Source organism: Zootoca vivipara, chromosome 3, assembly GCF_963506605.1.
Source record: "Zootoca vivipara chromosome 3, rZooViv1.1, whole genome shotgun sequence".
Lineage (NCBI taxonomy): Eukaryota > Metazoa > Chordata > Lepidosauria > Squamata > Lacertidae > Zootoca > Zootoca vivipara.
The window spans coordinates 50738668-50760202 of record NC_083278.1 but is presented as its reverse complement, the minus strand read 5'-3'; the positions used below and the strand labels follow the sequence as shown (position 1 = coordinate 50760202).

General features: G+C 40.9%; 1 protein-coding gene across 3 annotated transcripts in view; it reads left to right on the top strand.

The window, feature by feature from the left end:
* HS3ST5 (heparan sulfate-glucosamine 3-sulfotransferase 5) overlaps positions 1-21535 on the top strand; it is a 133313-nt gene that overhangs the window by 44511 nt on the left and 67267 nt on the right. For all 3 annotated transcript variants that reach the window (XM_035109117.2, XM_035109115.2, XM_035109116.2), the window contains exon 2: positions 4165-4366. The gene's annotated coding sequence lies outside the window, so the exon portion shown is untranslated. The remainder of the gene's footprint in view (positions 1-4164; positions 4367-21535) is intronic.

Here is a 21535-nt window from a genome sequence, read left to right as displayed (position 1 = left end):
CTTTCGACTTTGTGTGCTCATTTACCAAAGATGTGCCGTGCCAGCGGTAGCGCTTGTCATTCACAACGGCGTGTTTTAATTTCATCACTTACGGTTCAAATTCATTTAGAGAAATTGTTAAAAAAAATAGTGTTTATTTTCATTAATTGTCGGCATTTTCTTTGACTAACAGCTTAGTACTTAGGGCTCTACTACACATGCGTTTCAGCACGCGATTTTAGTTTTCCATTTCCGCAAAAACGCACCTAGAGCACACAATATGAATTCCATGAGCTGCATTTCTTCTTCATTTTATGATGAATGCTAAGCGAGAAACACGTTTCTTTTTCCTCCCTTCTTTTGTAAACAAGAGATAAGGCGTAAGCATGGTGTCTGCCATAAGTATAATAAAAGTTAATTTGGGGGTGCTGGGAAGATCTTTGCACCCCCGGCGGCGGATATGCTATAGACGGCCCTGGTCCTGGCAGTGACCATACAGGACCTGCTGGTCTAGGAGGAACCTCTGAGGAATCCTGTCTGACAGCCAAGGCAGAGTGGTCCCCTGATCACCAGCAGTGGCCTAGAGCCTTGAACATGACCTGTCTCCTTAGCTGGTGCCTCTGGAGCCCCAATGCTTGCTCTGTTAGCACATGCTCAGCTATCAGGAGTGTTCCTTGGGCATTGCTCTCCAAGTTACATTGTGCTTTTCTGTAGGACTGCTATGATGGATTTCCAGATCATAGCATTTCCTGATAATAGGCCCATATTCTTCATGATGATAGGAACTAAGCAAAATGGCATTCATTTCTTTGGTACTTATCTGCTTTCAGAAAATATGGATGCTTCTGCAAAGAATGAATAATCAGACTAGATAAAGTTGTAAATATTTATGTTTCTGGAAGCATCGAGGGAAGAGGAGGGGAGTGCTTATCTCATGACTCGATTAGATTGCAATAATCTTTTCAGAAAACTTTGTGGTTGCCTCAGTTCCAAAAAAAATTCATTAAACCCAATAATAAAATCCTAAAATGAACAAATCCCAAACCGTTATTCCATTGAGATTGTAGATAATAGAAGAATGTGAAGATGCAATGTTTGTCATGTTGTGTAATAGAATAAAGGTGTGCAGAACATATTTCTGAAAGTTGCATTACTATGACCTCAAAACGCCCTTTGAGAATCTACTTTGAGCAAAAACACTTTGGTTAGAGTATTAAAGCCCTTCAGTAACATTTATCATTTGTTATTTGTACAAGTCATACAACTTTGCTACTTTGCTGTTACAGATCCCACTTGAAAAATGTCCGTACTTTATAGCTTTATACATTACAAGGTTACTTTTTTGCTGTGAAGTTTTTTTAGTAAAAAAAAATCATTTATTTAATATTTACAGTATTGAAAACAATTGTACATGCTAGTTTGGTGTGACTTCCTGTACTGTTACTGAGAGACCATGCAGACCAGCCTTTCTCAGCCTGGATGGCAACTTCCAGCCAGCATAGTCAGTAGTTAGAGCAGACCTTTCCAAACTTTCCATGTTGGTGATGCACTTTTTAGACATGCATCATTTCACGACACAGTAATTCAGTTTTATTAGCAAACCAGAGGTTAAACTAGTCCCTTTCCAGCCCTGGGAGGAGTGTGGGGAGCATTCATGCAAGACACCTACTACACACTGCAGCCGACACACTAATGTGTCATGACACACAGTTTGGAAAGCTCTGGGTTAGAGGATGGTGGGTACTGCAGTCCAACAACGCTTGGAGGACACCATTTTGGCTGCTCCTCATATAACTGTACTCCAACAACAGTTGCAGCAGCCACCATCATTTAGAGATTCCCTTGAGTTTGTTCACTGGGAGACTAGCCAATGCTATATCCTCAAATGCTGAAACACTGCATGAGAAGGTTCAAGTAGATGCTCTTCTTGTATAAAGAGGTAAAAACCCTTGCTCTCATTGGCTCTAGGGTTGCCAGACTCAATAGAGGACAGGACCTCTGTGCCTTTCATTGCCCTGCTCTCTTTTGAGTCTGGAAACCTTAAAGAGAAACTAGCAGACCCTTTGCTTGGAAAATAAACAAAGGGTCTGCTGGTTTCTCTTTAAGGTTTCCAGACTCAAAAGAGAGCAGGACAATTAAGGGCACAGAGGTCCTGTCCTCTATTGAGTCTGGCAACCCTAATTGGCTCCCACTAGTGGCAGTAGAACCCTAATTGGCTCCCACTAGTTTGCCAGAAGCGGCTTTGTCATGCTGGCCACATGACCTGGAAGCTATACGCCGGCTCCCTCGGCCAATAATGCGAGATGAGCGCGCAACCCCAGAGTCGGTCACGACTGGACCTAATGGTCAGGGGTCCCTTTACCTTTACCTTTACCTAGTGGCAGTAGAAGCATAGTAGATAATGGATTCGATCTTAAGGTAAGTTAATTTAAGGAAGTTTAAGAAAATAGAGTTTCCTGCTCCCTACTTCCCTGCAGCCGCTTGTGTTCCCCTAAAAGTCTCTCTGGAGAGATGGGAAACACTCATTAACATTGTGGGGTGGGGCGCGGAGGGCTGCTGAGCAGTAAAATTAAATCAGTGTGTATCCAAGGCAGGAAAGTTTAGTTGAAATCAAGTCTGGATTCCTTCATTCCTTCATTTATTTTTAACTGTGTTCTATTGAGGACAAATATATGCCTTGAACACAGGCTTTGCTATCATGCTTTAACTACTTCATACACATTCCAAGTCAGTAAATAGTAGTAAACATATAGATGTTTTCCTAATGCTACTGATGTTCATTTCTTTCTTCTGCTTAGTCATGAAGGATAGAAAGCTCCCAAGCCAAGCACTGGAAATGTTGTGGTGCTTGGGATGCAGAATTATGGGTAGAACCTTTCATATCAAGGCTGACACCTTCACTTTTATTGAACAACACTGCATCTCAATTTAAATGAAGATTTATTTATTTGTACGCTGTGAGCTAAATATACTCTCAAGGGGAGGAGGAAGTGGAAGCTTTTATTTTAAATTCAGTCTACTTTCCACTTATCAGCTTAGCTTGCCTCTTAAATACTGAGTTCAAGATTTCACTGGGAGGAAACATTTTAAAAAGCTTCTTTCCTAAAGCATAGATAATCTTTTCTATATAATGGCAGTCTTTTCAGAAGACAGGATAATGAATCACAGGGCAAAGTCCATGTCCATTAAAAAAATAAAATAGCATGTACTTCAGTAGTAACTCATGGTACATTTTCTTCTTTTTGCCTAATTGTCAAATCACTTTTTAAACGAAGGGGAAGAAGTAAACATTACACACAAATATGTGCAGCAAAGCCCCAAATGTTTTGAACCCAAATTTATATAAACATATTTTAAAGATGTTAAAAAACCAACTCAATATCTTTGCCACCTTACCCCAAACAAATTAAATGTGATAACTCAAAATAATTGTTGGAGATGTAGGACACAAGGGCAGATTACTTATCTTGAGCTGCCCCAAAGTTCGGAATTTCTGGACCCCTTATATGTAGCAACTGTAAATCCACAAGTGATATTACTGGAATATTTAAAAGATCAGGTGCAAAGTGTGTATCTTGAAATAATAGTTATTTTAAGCTGCAGAAACCTGTGTTGCCAAAAACTGATATAAGGGGGGGGGACCCAATGGTAACCTGTTGGTTTGGAAAAGAACTGTGTACAATATGATCAAATTAACATATTGCAGGAGAATTCATAACAAGCAGCTTCTACCCATGCTATCCCCACCACTTCCTACCAGCTCTTCTTTGTTGTTATTCTAGTGGAGGTTACTGTGTAGAAGTGGATTGGATAAATAAGTAAATAAATGGCTGACACTGACTGTCTTCCAAGTTTACACCATTTGTTTTAATAGAGAACATTAAGTTGGGGGGTGGTGGGCATTTATAGATGCGCAGTGCTGATCAATACAGTTGCATTCCTATATCCCAGCCTTCCTCACCATAGTGCCCTCCAGGGGTGTTGGACAACAACTCCCATCAGCCCCAGCTAGCATGGTAAAAAAAAAATCAGGGAGGATGGGAGATATAGTCAAAAGCACCTGGAAGGTGTTGGAGATGGCTGCTATAGTGCAATGTTGTGGACCTGTATTTTATTGTTTGTTTTAGACTTACATGAATAATATTGCCTCTTCAAAATAACTGCATTCTGTTTTTCCCCTTACAGCCTTAACAAGTCAGAACACATTTAAGAAGAAATATCTATTCATCCCTTTTGCATCTGGAGTCTTTTTACCATATCACTGATCTCTCTTATAAACTCTGAAGGCTTTTGAGCACTGAAGACTGGCAGACATAAATTCTTCTTTGAATGTTCTTGGTCTAAAGTAGATGTACCCGATCTTCTGGATGAGTATAAGGATAAAAAGGTTGGTGGATTATTTGAAAGCCTACAGCTTCAGAACTGTTTGTTTCTGTGTATATCTTACAGCGGGGTGGGTGGGCAGAGTTAATAGATGTCTGCTTTCCATGAGCGGTATAGCATTTTATTTATACTTGGGAGAGAGAACCTTCCTTCCTTCCTTCCTTCCTTCCTTTCTGTCTGGAATGTCATGGGACAGATTTCCTACTGGAAAAGCATCCAGTGATTTCTCTTGATTTGACAGATTTGCTTTTGCATATTCCAAAACTGATTTAACCTGAACGTATCAAATGGGATGTCGTATCACTGGGAAAAAAAGACCTATGCTTGTATTGGATGTGAGTGCTGTATCTATACAGAAATTGCAACACTTTAGATGAATAGAGAATTAACTAACGGGAAGCGACATTCAATAATAGAGAGGAATGAATTGGGACCATGACATTTGTTGTTGTATCCAGCTTGGCCCTAAGAGATTAATTACTGATCCATAGTTTATATACATGCTATTAATGCAGCAGGGGAAAACCCCAATGTTTATTAGAAACTAGTCTAATGAGATCACCAGGTGATGCATGGCCAAAAAAAGGGGCACAAAAGGCTTTGCCACCTGCTGTCCCCCCAGTTACTTACCTTAGTTAAGGACCTTTGGACTTTGGGGCTTTCTCTGGCCTCTGCTGTTGATACTCCCTCATTTCCTTGGGGATTATCATATCTCATTCCACACTGCCCACTTTTTGCAGCTGTATTTGTTTGACTTGATATATATGTGATATCTTATCATAGTGGCAAGTGAATATTCTCCATTGCAAAAGATTCTTAACTGAAGAACGTTGGAAGTAATTAACTAAAAACTTCAAATGTACAGTACTGTTCTTTATCAGCATTTTAGAAAGTTGTTTTTCCTTTGATATCTCCTCTCTCTCTCTCTCTCTCCAATTTGTTGCTCATAGTGGAACAGTGACTATAATATTGGACTAGGGAGACCTAACTTTAAATCTGTATAACCACTATGTGCTGCATGTACATGTATAGGATTGAACATATCTCATCAGGATGTGCTGACTCCCTGTTGTTCACTGGACTGCCTCTACCAGTAAAACTGTGGGGTTTTCTTTTGTTTTGAAGTCTTAGGTCAGCTTTGATTCAACATTTGATACGTGATGTTTACTTACACATACAAGTCACCAATCAAAGTTGCAGTTCTTCAGCTAGGAACATGCACGTGTGAATTCATTTAAAGTTCCCACCTCTACTTTTAAAAGACTCTCATAGCCCCTGTAAGGCAGAGAATGCATAAGGTAGAACATAAACATGCCATGATAAACAGCTGGAGAGCTGGAAAGTCTGCTAGGCAGAAAATACACCAGCCTTCATTTCAAAACGCTCCCTTTGCACCAGTCTAGGTATTCGACCACCAAAGCACTTTGAAATTCAGGTGTGTGGAGGGGATTGAGAATAATTTATTCTAAGTTTTTTCTGCCTTGGGTATTATGTATAAGGCATGGGAATATGGTGATTAATAAAGACAAAACTAAAACTTCGCAGTGTTACTACATTGTTGTAATTTCCACTTTGTGGTAAATGATACCATATAAATCCCTCGGCAGAATTATACTGTGGTACTCAATCTGTTTGCCTTTTAGTATGTCTGTAACTACTGTGTGCATGCTGTATATATTATTTCTCCAGTTATAAACCATAAATAAGAGACAGACAACATGCAGTCCTTTATCAGAAGAGACTTATGTCCCAGTGGCATCAATTATCTATTCCAAATACAAGAGAGAGAAAACCCATTGCATAATAAATGTAACAGAGCAGCAACGAAAGCATGCAACTAAAGCTCTGCACTAAAGTGAATAATAATACCGGTACGTCAGTGATCTTTCAATGGGAACTGGTAACAGGTATGGGGAAATATTGTAACTGGTTTAACAAAAAAACAACAATAATGAATTTACTTTTGAATAACTGCAGCTGTGATAGCTGTGGTAGTAAACTCCATGTTTTCAACAAGAAGCAGAGAATACTCTCTTCTAAAAGTGGGGCTGAGACAGAAAAACCCACATTACAATGCATAAGGAAGCTAAATGCAACCCTTAGCAAACATTGAAAAGAAACAGAAAGATGCAACATTTTAACACTATGTATAGAAAAAGGGAGAGAAGATAACCCTTTGGCGACCACAAACATCCCTATCCTACAACCGTCTCTCTTCCACCCTAGTTTCATTTCTTGCAATCCAACACTACAAAGCATCAGGGGCATAGCCAGGATCAAAATTAGGGGGGGCAAGGAGCGGGGGCAAGGGGCGGGAGGGGAGGGGCCACAGCGGAAATGTGGGCGGGGCCACGTGGCCTGCGCTTCCCAGGTCTTCCGAGGAGGCGGCCCCAGGCTCCCGCTCCCGGCGCAAAGCTCCAGAGTCGCGCAGGGAACGCGGGCCTGTGGCTGCGTCCTCCGCGCATCCCAGGTCTTCGGAGGAGGCGGCCCCAGGCTCCCGCTCCCGGCGCGAAGCTCCAGAGTCACGCCGGGAACGTGAGCCTGTGGCTGCCTCCTCCGCGCCTCCCAGGTCTTCAGAGGAGGCGGCCCCAGGCTCCCGCTCCTGGCGCGAAGCTCCAGAGTCACGCCGGGAACGCGAGCCTGTGGCTGTCTCCCCCGCGCCTCCCAGGTCTTCGGAGGAGGCAGCCCCAGGCTCACGTTGGGAGCGGGAGCCTGGGGCCGCCTCCTCCGAAGACCTGGGAGGCGTGGAGGACGCAGCCACAGGCTCGCGTTCCCGGCGTGACTCTGGAGCTTCGCGCCGGGAGCGGGAGCCTGGGGCTGCCACACTGCTGCGCCCCTCAGCCTTTGCTTCTAGGGGGGCAATTGCCCCCTCCTGCCCCCCTGCCTACGCCCATGCAAAGCATCTTTTGTCCCTTTTTGTCCCCTTATCTCTATATCAGTAACTAGTTTTCCTTGGATTGACACATTATAATTTTGTATCACTTTCCTAGATTGCTGTCCCATTGTTACCCAAGCTGCTCAATACCTTTTAATAGAACCTCTCTCTTTTTCTCTAGAGAAGTACTGTATATGGTTTCATTGTGCTTGTGTAGAAGTAACTACCAAAGGCTACCTCTTCTGTATAGCAGTAAAGGAGCAAAACAAAATATGAATCTGAGTCATTTATCGTTGCCTGTTTTTCTCCTGCGTGGAAATAAGGTGCAGGCTGCTCTTTGCACAGTTTTTGTTTCCCTTCCTGTAATATGCCCTGTTAACCAAAATTAACAAGTGGCATAGTGCTCTGAATGTTGAGTAGGCCTTGATGGCTATGGGCCAGTTCAGCATTACAAGAACAACCTGCAGCAAGTTTTGGGCTTGGGTGCTTCTTCTGGTGGAACGTGACTGTGAGAAGGACTTTACAACCTTTCTCTTCTGTTTTAGATTAACCACAGCAGCTGGCTGTGTTATTTGAACATGGACAAACTGAGTTAATCTTAACTTTGGCCAGTGGATACAAACTGAAATCAAGCCATAGCTAATGCTGGTGGCTTCTTTTCATTAACTAGAGTTAAGATCAACCGCAGTTTAGATTTCAGATGACCCCCTAAACTGCAGTTGATATAAAATGTAATGGGAATATTTGAATATCCTCCTTGTGGCCATGCAAGAGGAGATATGAGGGGGGATTGTCGTTCCTGTAGCACTAAGCCAAGCCTTAATCTCTTGTCTGAATGCAGCCTCTGTGTAATTCTCCATTCCCCAGTTTTGTTGTGGCTGTTGAACTGAAATGAGTTTTTGTTGCATAATTTCTTTCACTTTCTCTCCCCCCCCCCACAATGTCCTTTTCAATCAGGGCAGCTATGAGTTTCATCCTGAGATTGATAAGGGTGATAAGGGTAGGCTTGAGTACTTTTTCTGTAGGAGAGTGACTCATCTCTTGGGTCAGAATAATACAAATAAATAAATAAAGCATAAAATAGCCACTGCACTAATATGACCTGTCTGTGCCAACATGTGAGTAGCTCTAACAGTGTAGGATATCAAAGATATCTGATTTAAAGGAATGTGGGAAACTTATGTTCAGTTTAAAAATAAATGTGTGCTCACAAACACGTCACATGAAGACAGACACACACAGGTACCTTAAACAGCAGGATGTAATCTCAGACTATTTGCAGCCAAGAGGTTTCTGCTGAGCAAAATGCTCATTCAATTTAGAAATGGAGATTATAATAATTTTCCTATCTTCCTCACATCAGGGGTCCTACCACCATCATGCAGATGTATATGCTATAATGTGATATATCTAGCAAACCTCCGTTCCAGGTAACACATGCTTTAAACATACAACAATCTAGTTCATCCATAATGCAACACTTCCTAGCTTCCACAAGTGAAAAGTAATGTGCTTAAATTGCCCCATCTAATAAAGCACTTGCTTTTAATACATGCAAAGTGGTTTATACGATGGCATTGCTTGTAACATGCAGCACTCTACTGAAATAGCCATTCACACGCACACACACCAAGCCAAAATTGTCAAAAGGTGCACATTATTTATAGATCTCTACAAAGAGGTTCATCCTAAGAACATAAAATGTAGGAAAGGGAATTACGATGTTTCTGGGAAGGATGCTAGCAGCCTGCCATCTTTTTTTAGAGGCACTATGGGAAGGAAGGAAATGGTGGTGGTCTGTGCTCAGGTGTTTGTGCTGCTTAAACTGTGCCACTGAAATAGTCTGAATTGTTTAGTGCTGGCCCCTCCCTGTGGGAGATCCCTGAGAACTGGGCAAATCCTATACAGGAGTAAAATGTTTCCATCTGCGCCAACCACTCACCAAGCCCCCATCTTAGTCAAGCACAGTCAAACTAGGAATTTTTTGGTTTTGTCTCCAGGAAGTCTCTGAGTAAAACACATAAAAATGTGGACATGTGCCTTTGCTAGGATTAGATGGGCAGGGAGTTGATGGCAGACCACTGCAGTCTCCTATACCAAATAAGTAACCAAACCTAGTAACCAGTTTTGAGAGGTAGATGGCAGTGATGCCAGATAAGGGGAAGAGAAAGGATAAAGGAGTGTTTACCTTCTTAATAATAAAAATACCTTTATTGTCAATGTACAACCTGTGTACAATGAAATTAACCTTGTTCTACCTTCCAGCCTCTTGTGTTTTCACACGTTTCCCTTTTTATAATGCGATATAAAAATTAAATGCATGTATCCTAAGCAGTACCAAGAAAAAGGAAAGAGAAGGATGAGGCAGCCTTTTGTATAATTAACTTAATAATAATAATGGCTTAGGGTCCAGCTGTGGAGGAGAGATTCATCTACAATACTAGAGGGAGCAGAAGTTCCAGTACATATAAACAGAATGTTGCAAAAGCCTGCAGAACATCTCTGCTTATTACTCTCCCCATTAAGTGATGTAGCACTGACTTTAAGTGGGAAAAGGCAGGTGCTCTGGGAGGCTTCATAGATTAGAGGTATAGCATGTGCTTTGCATCTAGAAGGGCTCCAGTTCAATCCCTGGCATCTCAGAAACTAAGGCTGGGGAATGCCTATGTCTCAAGCCTTTGTGGATTGCTGTCAGTTGGCATAGGTGTCAGTTGGGATGGGTGTCAGTTGGGATGGGTGGACAAATGGTTCATAGTATAAAGTTTCTTCGTATGTTGCATATATCTTCATATACATTATACTTCCCAAACATTAGGAAGAACTTCCTGACAGTAAGAGCTGTTCGACAGTGGAATTTGCTGCCAAGGAGTGTGGTGGAGTCTCCTTCTTTGGAGGGCTTCAAGCAGAGGCTTGACAGCCATCTGTCAGGAATGCTTTGATGGTGTTTCCTGCTTGGCAGGGGGCTGGACTGGATGACCCTTGTGGTCTCTTCCAACTCTATGATTCTATGATACTTGGTACTCGGTATGGCAAGGTACCTTTGCTAGTCCTGTGCATGCATGTTTCTGTGGAATTGTGAAGACAAGCACCTCACGCTTTTGGTGTGTGGGATTGGAAGTACAGGAGGAACCCACTTAGCCCTTGAAACGAGAACACTGGTATATTATCACCAAGACTGATTACTACTTTCCGTATTTGGTGTTTTTCCCCAGGACACCTTTTTGTAGACTTGTAGACTACACTTCAGCACAAAGATGTTAATAAGCTTGGTGAGATTTACTGAAACAGCTGTGTCTTTTACTAAGATAACAAAAACCAGGAATCTCTTTCCTTGAACATGAAATACTATTTCCCTAGATAACTGATAACACATCTCTCTGCAAAAATAATTTTTAAATGGGGGCAGAGCCAGGAGAAATTATCTTATGCTCCAGCTGCAATTATATAGCACTTCAAATACATTTTAACACTTCAAATATAGTGAAATTATCTCACTATTTCTTAAAGGTGTTTAATTGCAAATGTCTTTTAAATTAGTAATTCAAGGAGAAAATATTAAAATAATGGCTCTCTCACTCTCTAATTTTTCTAACAATTTTTGATGGATTGTGGTAGTTCAAGTTCATATTCTAACTCCAGCTGAAATATTTTGTGAATCCCCCCCCCCGCCCCAATGAATATGCATGGAACTGAGAAAGCAATAATGTCAGATCTGCAAAGAAATTCTGTAGTTGACTAGAATGTATGTAGATCATCCATATTGTGATAAGGCCTTTTTCCTGTCTCAACATCTTTTGCAATCTCTTAAAAGGGTGTCTGATCTGTTTTCGCACGGTGTCAGGATTTTATTTGTAAGCCACTTTTGATTTGAGGATATGAACTCTCTTCTTTTGAATAGCAGCTGGTATGTTTCTGCTTATGGAGATAAGTAAAAGAAATTGTTTCCATATGCTGTCCATGGCATCATCTATCCTCTTCTACCACACACACACACACACACACACACACACACACACAGAGAGAGAGAGAGAGAGAGAGAGAGAGAGAGAGAGAGAGAGAGAGAGAGAGAGCATATTAAGCTATTTTCCTTTCAATTTCCCTGCCTGTTATCTGCTAAATGTATACTATGCTAGTGCTGTGCATCTGGCCAAAAACTGGTAGCCTTTCATTGAGGTATTAACTAGACTCACCCTGGTTTCCTACAAAGGAATCCAAGAAGCATGTACAACAGTTACTTAGGAAGGTACAGGATTACTGGGTTCCTGAGTCAATATAAGAACATAAAAGGAGTCTGCTGGATCAGCCCAGTGGCCCATTAGTCCAGCATCCTGCTTTACCAGTGGCCAACCAGATGCCTGTGGAGACCAGCATGCATGGTTCGAGCATTCCCCCTTCCTGTGGTTTCCAGCAACTGGTTTTCATAAGCATTACTGCCTCCAACTGTGGAGGCAGAGCAATAACCATCGTGGCTAGTAGCCATGAATTTGTCTAATCCTCTTTCAAAACCATCCAAGTTAGTGGCCATCAATGCCACTCAGAGAAATCCAGGATTGCCAAGGGGTGGGGGCTTCAGGCGAGGAGGAGGAGGAGACACAGGCAGCCTTTGTGCATTCCTGGGAATGTGCTGAGGAAGCAGACTCCAGAAAGACTGGGTCCTCTGCTCACCATCTGCAAGGTGCTATGCTTTGCAGGTGCCTTCCTTCAGGGCAAAAGAGATTGAACCCTCAGTGCAGTTGGGAGAGGAGGGGCACTGTATTGCCTGCCTGCCTGCCTTCCTCACCCCATCCCACTCCCAATCATATGTTTAATTATTTCTTCATAAGTAAGTGATAGTCCCATCCCCTAGGTCAGGGAAGAAGCGGCTGTGGACAGCTACAGTTTTTCTATATGCAGTGCAGTGTACACCAGGCTTCCCCAAACCTTGGCCCTCCAGATGTTTTGGACTACAATTCCCATCATCCCTGACCACTGGTCCTGTTAGCTAGGGATCATGGGAGTTGTAGGCCAAAACATATGGAGGGCCGCAGTTTGGGGATGCCTGGTGTACACGGACTAAGCACCAGGGTGAGAGGTCAACAGGGGAAAGGGCTCACTTGCAAGGAACTGCAGACTCAATATACTCCCCAATATATTTAATCTTTACGTTTAGCCAAGTTTTTAAAAGTCTAGCCGTTCCCTGTTTACTTATTTCTTACCATTAGTATTTTATCCTATATGTGTTTGTTCAAACTCAGATAATGAGTTTAATGTAAAAGTAGGCTTTCTCACACACATGAACACTTGCTCTGCCACAAACTATGAGAGTAAATGGAATGTCCTTCCAACAGCACATTGGAATGAACATCTTAGTGCTGATCTTACCAGTCTGCACACTGCATTGCTTATAACAGGATGCTCATTTGATTGGTGCATACATAGCATTTTAAGTTTGACTAGAAACAGAAAGGGACAGTTGTGTCCAGAGTATAAAAGCAGTATAAAAATTATGTAACTTTTTGCTCTGATGTAGAATGATGCCATTAATTCATGAATTGATTTTGAAAATGACAGGGAGCAGTAGTCTCTCAACAAAGACTACTAATGCTGTATAACTGCCTCTTTGTCAGCATCATGGATGCTTACTTAGACAAACTTCAGGCTAGCAGAAAGCATCTTCAAACTGACAGGCTACATTCTAATTGAGGATACATGAACTTCTGAAGTGATTTTTAAAAAAATATATGCACTGATGTGTTGAGACATGCCAAATGCTTCAACAGAATAACCATTGCAATCTTTTAAACAAGTCACATATTTGATGCCATTTACTCTTGGGTCCAACAAATGCATTCCGTTTTATTTGTTAACCTAGCAGAACATTATTTATTAATGAGTTCTTCATGCTTTATTAACCCTAATGTCAAAACACCTCTGTGGGACTGTAGGAATGCTCTGTCTCTATGTTAAAAGCCTTCTAAAGAAAATGAAAAATTATGCACTAAAGCTGAAGATAAAACCCAATAGATATCAGTTCAACTGCTCTTGATCCTGGCAGATGATGTTTCTGAATAGTTTTGAAAGAGCGGCATCAGATAATATAAGCTGTCTCAAATGAAAGAATTCTGCACTATCAAATGTACATAATTAGGAAGGTTTAGAGAAACTTAACAAAGCCACTCTGTTCCAAGAAGCTGAACGGTATATTCAGCAGGTGAAAGCTGACAAGTTCAGTAGAGAAGTACAATGCTTGCTTGGCTTCATTTATTTTTCACTCAGTCCTTTTATATCAGGAAGGGAAACTTCTATTTGCAAACATTAAAATGATAGAATGTTGAAACACAAGAGGTTATCAGAAGTTTTCTTAACGAAGTAAAAATAATATTGCACAGGAAGCCAATATTAGAGTTCAATAAACTTTTCCCTTGCTCGCTCCCCACTCTTTGTTAGGATTTTGTGTACCCGATTGGTGTGAATCACATGAGTTGTCTGAGAAGAATGTGGGAATGGAAGACTGTCTTATCTCTTCCGTCTGGGAGTGTTACTGGATTGTACTTTCACTTCTGCAGTGTGTGTTTTAGGTCTTGTTCTGCCGTAGCTGGAGAACACAGACATGCTTATGGATCCTCTGTATATATTGTAAATAAAACATAGTTTAGACCTATGGATGTTTCTTTCTTCTTGCTTTGCAAGATGCCAGAAGAACTGTGTGCACTTTTCCAAGGAGGAGTGAGGCAGAGAAGCACTCTGGAGTGAAGGAGAGTGCCATTCCAGAGAAGTGCCTTCCCAGATTCGCTCAGAGGCACTGGGGGTCTGCCGCCCAGGAGTGCATTCGACACTCTTTCCCACTCTGGTATTCTTCCTGAGCATCTTATCTATAGCATTGGCATACAATTCAAAGTGATTTGTTATTGGGTCTTTTGTGCACTCTAAGCTTTGCTCAGATTTGTGCTGCGGTTTAGTAAGTCAACTAGCATGAAGCTTTGACTGAGAAGAACTGGCAGTAACTTTACCTACATCTCTCTAAGGGTAAGAAAACACAAACAGACTTAAGCAGCATGTAGTCTTTATCGATTGCAAATTAACACCTGGCTAGTTCCAGTTCATCTTAATAATGCAACATGGTCTATGTCAGATTTTGCCACAAGCATTTGCTCAACGGTTTGCATTCAAATCTAGCCCAAATATAACAGTCAGTTAGTACTATCTGTGGCCTCCTAATGTTGCAATCTGTGTTGTTTTCGGCAGCTTACTATCAATGCCAATGTCATGGCCTAGGACCTGAGAGACTAGAGTTCAAATCCACCCTCAGTCAAAAAGCCCACTAGGTAACCTTGAGCCAGCTGGGGTGTTGTGAGTCATGTATGCAACCTTAAGCTCCTTGGAGGGAAGGTGAAACTTAAACGTCATAAGTAAAATACAGTAAAATATCTGGCTGTATGCTGTGAAGTATTTAATACTCATACCCATATGTGCCACTGTCATGCTTCTTTCAGTGTGCTTATATATTTGTGAGATCATTTCTGCAATAAATGGCTGTGGTTACGAACAGCTGACTTGACTAAGAAAATAATTTCAACTGTAAAGCAGTCACCCCAACCCTTCTATGCAATGCCACATCTAGGCGTTATGTTGTGTACTTGCTCCTAATTTATTCCGCTGTCCAATTGATGACTGTGGTTGCTTTCAAGATGGGGCAGCACTTCATTTCCATGTTGGCAAGTGAGTTCTAATTTCCCTCCCCTCTCTCAGAAAATGTTCAGTATGCTTTATTGCTGGTAACTGCTCAAGACCCTCTTCCCCATATTTGGTCATATTCTGAGTGTTTAGAAAGGTCACTCTTTGATTCCAAGTTTGCAATTCTGCTGGTTATAAAAATGGAAGGGGAGGGCACCACATTTTCTCACAACAAGAAAGACCCACCACCACCTCCCCTTTGCCCATAGGTTTGGCTTCAACAAGTAGCACCCACCTGACCTACCAAAACTGACATGAATAGTTTATTCCAGCTGCTCTATCTTGCCCCTGTTGTCAATTCGTAACCATATCTTGCTTTTGTCCAAATTAAAAAAAGAAAAGAATGGAGGTTGATTTACTTCCGCAGGTTGGGAGAGAGGAATTACCCAGTATGGGATTTGCCACCTGCAGTTTAATTTGATCCTTCCCTCAGGGAAGTAATTGGCTACCCAAAAATAGCAGGTGGGAGGGCCAAAGTGTCAATTATGCCTGTCCAAAGCCTTTTTCCTTTGGCCTTTACAATTTCCCTGGTTAAGGCTGGAATTCAGAAATTTCTTATACATCCTTACAGTAGTTTCCGTAACCCACAGCAACTTCCCAATCAATTATATTGTCATGTCTTACCCACATGACACAAACAGCTTGCTACCTAAGTGCAGGATTTTCTATTTTCAGTCTTTTTGAAAGTTTTTTTATTTATTTATTTTTTGCATATTCATAACCAGGAATCTCCCTCCCCCTGTCCAACTTACAACTTTGTACCAAATACAACATGTATACATATACCATATGACTTCCCTTCCACACCTTATCTGGTTCCTTTGCTTTTCTGCTACTCCACACAATTATTTCTTTTTGCTTTATTATTTAATCCATTTACGTTCCATCTCTGATTTTTATAATTGTCCTTATTGAGATTTTTTTTTAATAATTTTTATTACTTTTCAATTATAATCCAATAATAGCCTCATTATAACAATACCATTTTGTAATACAATTACTAATACCAATCGTTCAAATATCGAATTAAATAATTTAGGTGCTATGTGGTTCAATTCAACCAATGTCTCATGGCAAAAACAACAAAATGGGGGGGGGACTTTTCTGCTTATATATGTTGATAATATAATTTTGGTTACCGAGAATAAATAAGATTGTACAAAAATTGTCGAATGTTTAAATAAGCAAGTTTAGAGAATTTGCATGCTAGATTAAAATTGATTAATTAAAATTAGGCACATTGAGAAGGGGATTGTAAGAAAAACACTGGGTGAATCAGACGATGTTGGGTTTTCGGCGAAATCTTGGCCCCGCTGGTTAAGGGGCCAAGGGCTCATTTTGTGGGTCACCATGAAATGTGTAGTTTAAACCATCAAACATTGCAGGGGAACTTTTGCTAGTGTGTCTTTAGCATATGACAGAAACTATAGCATGAATGTCCCTAAGGTCCACGGCTGGCCCATCCATGAGGAAAAGTGAGATGACTGCCTCATGCGGGAGATTGAATCCTGACAAGACAGAAGTACTGTTTGTGGGGGACAGGAGGCGAGCGGGTGTGGAGGACTCCCTGGTCCTGAATGGGGTAACTGTGCCCCTGAAAGACCAGGTGCGCAGCCTGGGAGTCATTTTAGACTCACAGCTGTCCATGGAGGCACAGGTCAACTCCGTGTCCAGGGCAGCTGTTTATCAGCTCCATCTGGTACGCAGGCTGAGTCCCTACCTGCCCACTGACTGTCTCTCCAGAGTGGTGCATGCTCTAGTTATCTCTCGCTTGGACTACTGCAATGCGCTCTACGTGGGGCTACCTTTGAAGGTGACCCGGAAACTACAACTAATCCAGAATGCGGCAGCTAGACTGGTGACTGGGAGCGGCCGCCGAGATCACATAACACCGGTCCTAAAAGACCTACATTGGCTCCCAGTACGTTTCCGAGCACAATTCAAAGTGTTGGTGTTGACCTTTAAAGCCCTAAACGGCCTCGGTCCGGTATACCTGAAGGAGCGTCTCCACCCCCATCGTTCTGCCCGGACACTGAGGTCCAGCTCCGAGGGCCTTCTGGCGGTTCCCTCATTACGAGAAGCCAAGTTACAGGGAACCAGGCAGAGGGCCTTCTCGGTAGTGGCACCCACCCTGTTGAATGCCCTCCCACCAGAGGTCAAAGAGAACAACAATTACCAGACCTTTAGAAGGCATCTCAAGGCAGCCCTGTTTAGGGAAGCTTTTAATGTTTGATGGATTTCTGTATTTTAGAATTTCTGTTTTTTTTTGGAAGCCGCCCAGAGTGGCTGGGGGAACCCGGCCAGATGGGCGGGGTATAAATAATAAATTATTATTATTATTATTATTATTATTATTATTATTATCCACTGGAACAGCAGATCCCAATGTCAAATTTTCTCTCCCCCCCCCCTATTTCTGATGTAGTTCTTCCCTCACCCCTTCTTCCCTGGCAGGGAGGGAGACAGTATTTGGGGGGTCAGCCTCAGTTGCCAAAATGTCTTGGGTCAGCCCTGCCAAACGCACCTCTGTAGGGAGGAAATTCTACAAATGAAGGTAGTGGAATCAATTCTAAACTATAGTTAATATTTAATTTCCTCTCTCCCCTGCCCCTTTGTCCATTATTATTGAAATGACTACTAATGTATCATGATAGAATGGCTTGATTCAAAGGGGGTTATTTTTAGTACTGTATCATTACTTACTCATGTTTATATCAAATTTTCATTTTCATTTTGATGCTTGTAATTACTGTTACTAGCTGATATTTTATACAGGGTTTTTATCATTTTCTTTCATCTTGGCCCTTTCATTATGCACATTTCAGCACTTAACATCAATACAAAGCAAAGAAAATGCTACAGTCTAAAGTCACTACAACACAATAAGCTTAAATAAGAGGGTCAAGTCTTCTACGGTATAAATCAGCACCAGGCCATCACCAAAATAGTTGTGGAGGCAGCTCAGGCACTAATTTACTGGTATAACTATGGCATTATGAAATAACTGGTATTATGAAATTTATATAACTTTCTTAGACATAAGTAAATATGAACTTTTTCCTCCAAGAGAGGTTACTTGGCACTGACATAGCCAAATCAATTTATCAAAAAAACTACACAGAAATTATTAATGCTGTCTAGCAAAGGCTCACGTTTTGCTCACCTTGAAATTGGAACGGAATCAAATTTCTATCCCATTAGAATGGGAGCATGGATCTTCAGCTGTGGGTCAAGATCTGCTCCTAGGTCACATCCTGATCTAAGGTGTGTCATGACAGCAGAACTACCACGATGCAAATACATGGTTAAAAAAGAAATATGTCTCCAAATGTATACTTGAGTTAAAAGTGGACCTTGGGTTGTAAAAGGTATAAGACTGCTCTGCTAGGGCACTCAGGGCTGAAGTTCCGTGAGCCTTTGATATTGGCAAGGGCTCTAGAACCTAGATTGCTTAGACGCCGGACAATAAGGCCTCACTTCAACTTCAGTAACATGTGACCCCGAAATTCAGGATCCCTACAAACTGATGCCAAAGTTTTGTTCAAGTTTTGACCTCACTTCCCTTATTTACTCTTTATTTTGCATTATTTTGGGAATATGTTTTGGCGCCATAAGCATGCCTTTGCCAAGAGCCAATTAATGTGTTTGTTGTTTGATGTTAGGTATTTCCCCTCATAAGCATAGCTGCATAGCTTATGAAAGGAAGCATGACTCGTCCTAGGAATGGCTTTCTGCATTTTACTTCAGCTGGTCTGAAAGATGGCTGGACACGACTTGTAAGGGTTGTGGGGGCCTAACAGACTGACTTGATAGGTGCAGTCAAAGAGAAGAGGCAAGCTGTTAAGCCAGGTAGAAACAGAAGCAATTAACCCCTTGACTGAATGACTCAACTAGCTTTAAAACAGTGTGTGATCTCGGAAATCACTCTGTTATAAAGAGAGTGGGCCAAGGACTGTGCATTTTGCCACACAACCTGACCTTATACATTGTCTAGAATGTTATTGGCTAGGACACATTCCTGCCTGGCTGCAGTTTTCTGCCAGTAGCTTTACATGGAGTTTATATTATTTTGTTTTTGCTTTCTTGCTGCTGCTATTTTGTATTTTGCATGCTAAGTTTCTGTTGACTTGATATTTTGCTTTTTATTACTTTTTTAATTTTGTTATTAGCCACTTCCTTTTTTCTGAAAAGAGGATTATATCACATATAAAATCCAAAGAAAGTGTTAAAGTGTAAAATGACTTTCTTGCATGCAACTTTTAATAGATATTTTCTGTTATTTACAAGCAAAACTGTAGGCAAAACCTATGGACAGCCCACCTTACATGTTTCTAAGCCACTCAAAGAGCTATATCTTATGGGACAGAATACAAATGTCATAAATAAATCATTTAAAATGAATGGTGGCATTAGGTGGGCTATCTTTTGACCATCCTAGTTTGATAGTACTGTACATCCCCTTTGATTCACCAAATGCAGCCACATCTTTAAAATATCCAATATACCATTTGGAACATGTGGTAGTCTTGCACATGTGTACATTTGTGTACAAATTTTGGGAAGAGGTAATGAGGGGCATTTCTGAAATAATAGGTGTACCAGTGTACCAGTGCCTTTAACCCCCAAAGTGTGCCCTTTGTAAAATTTTTATGAGTCAAATACAGACTTAATATGTAAACCTATTATCATTTTCTGTTAGTAGGGGCTTGTTTGACCATATTGCAGCGCTGAAAGGAGTTGTCCTTTCAGAAAAAATGAGTTTTCTTCAAATATTTGTTTCAATAACATGTTTATTCTCATTTCTCAGAAATTGACTTATAACAAGGGTATCTCAAGGTGCAGGTAAACCTATGGATTTTGCCTCCATTTTGTGGCCATTTGTTACTTACAGGATAGGCCAATCACAGTGTTGGCAAGTCTCAATGAAATATGGATTTGGTACTTATAATTTATTTTGTATTCTTTCTGTATCAGGTCCATTTTTGTAGTAACTTCTAATTCACTTTATAGTATTTTGGGAATGTATTTTGTTATATGAGGTAACGATGTGGCCCCTGTTTTTTGTTTGTTTTGTACTGCTTTTCCCCCTCTTCTTTTTTATTTGTTTATTTCATATTCCTTACTGGCTTGTTATTTTAACACCGTAACAAAGTCTTGATTTTTCTTTTCTTTTTAAAATAACCAGGATATATGTCTTATGTGTCCTGAAGGTCTGTATTTGGCTGGTTTGCTTCATTATTTAATTGTGTGGGGTCAGTAGCATGTGCTGTTCCCAGACCCACTCAATTAGAACTAGGATTTTTGAGCATGGCTCTTTTTGACTATGAGTACTTCCATTACAAACATAACATGTGCTTCATCTCTCTGTTCCATTTTTTCCAACAATGAAAGATGTCCTGTAGTGTCTAAAAAAGCAAATACATGCTTCACACCTACATAGTATACGCATATATTAAATTGGTATTGCAAAATGTCCATCAGCATTGCAAACGCTTGCCACAGTCAAAGGAAGAAGAGCAGAGGGTCTCTCTTTAGGTTGCCAGGGAAAACAGCCCGTTATGTACAATTATCCCTGGAGGACCCAATCAAACCTTATCCAATTCAGCAGCTATTGCATATGCTTTCAATTTTTAATAAAGCCCTTTGAGACCGGAAACAATGTGCATAGACTATTTCTTGTGACTAGTGTGTCATACCAAGTGGGTTTCTAGAGTTGTGTCTTGTCTTCTAGACTTTATTGTCTGGTAGGCAATCATTTCAATGAAAACAAAAGGCCACTAGACACTTATCTTCTCCAATGAGTTTTATATAAGTACATACGACTTGCACAGTATTTAAACCCATTACAATGTGGATTTCTAGACATGTACACTCATACTTCAGAGAGAAATTCCTAAATATTTCTGTCATCATTTGGAAGGATGCCGGAATTTTTGGTCAGAAGTTGAGCAAGTTTTTGGAAAACTGAAGATGAGGAATGGTAGCACACAGTACTCCAGGTGTGGTCCAACCAAAGTAGAACAGAGCGGTACTATTATTTCTCTTGACCTGGACACTATATTTCTGTTGATGCAGCTTAGATAGAATTTATATCCAGGCCTCCTCTGAACTCCTGTAGAGCAGCCCCTCTGTCTACTCTTCCAGACAGACTTCTGGGACTTTTTCAGAAGAGCTATTGAGCATGCTCCACCACTATGGCAAAAAAGGGAGGAGAGGTCAGTTGACAGACCCTCTGTTGGCTTTGAAATACATTCTCCTACTGTTAATAATGAGGATAACAGCATGGGTTACACAAAAGCCCTTGAAAATCTATTCCCCATTTTTATTAGTAAAGTATTTACCTTTGTTTAAGAACATAATAAAATAAAGAAGCAGAAAGATCCACAACTGACTATAGATCCATACAACATGGAAAAGTTATTTTATCTAATAACTCCATATATTATATTGAGAAAGAATTGATACTTAGGATGGAGCAGAGGAAGAGAAACAAATGTAAGCATTTACATTTAAACAAACTCACACAAACAAACACACTTTTCTGCTATTGTTGTTTCTGCATAATTGTTTCTTTTGCTGTAGCAG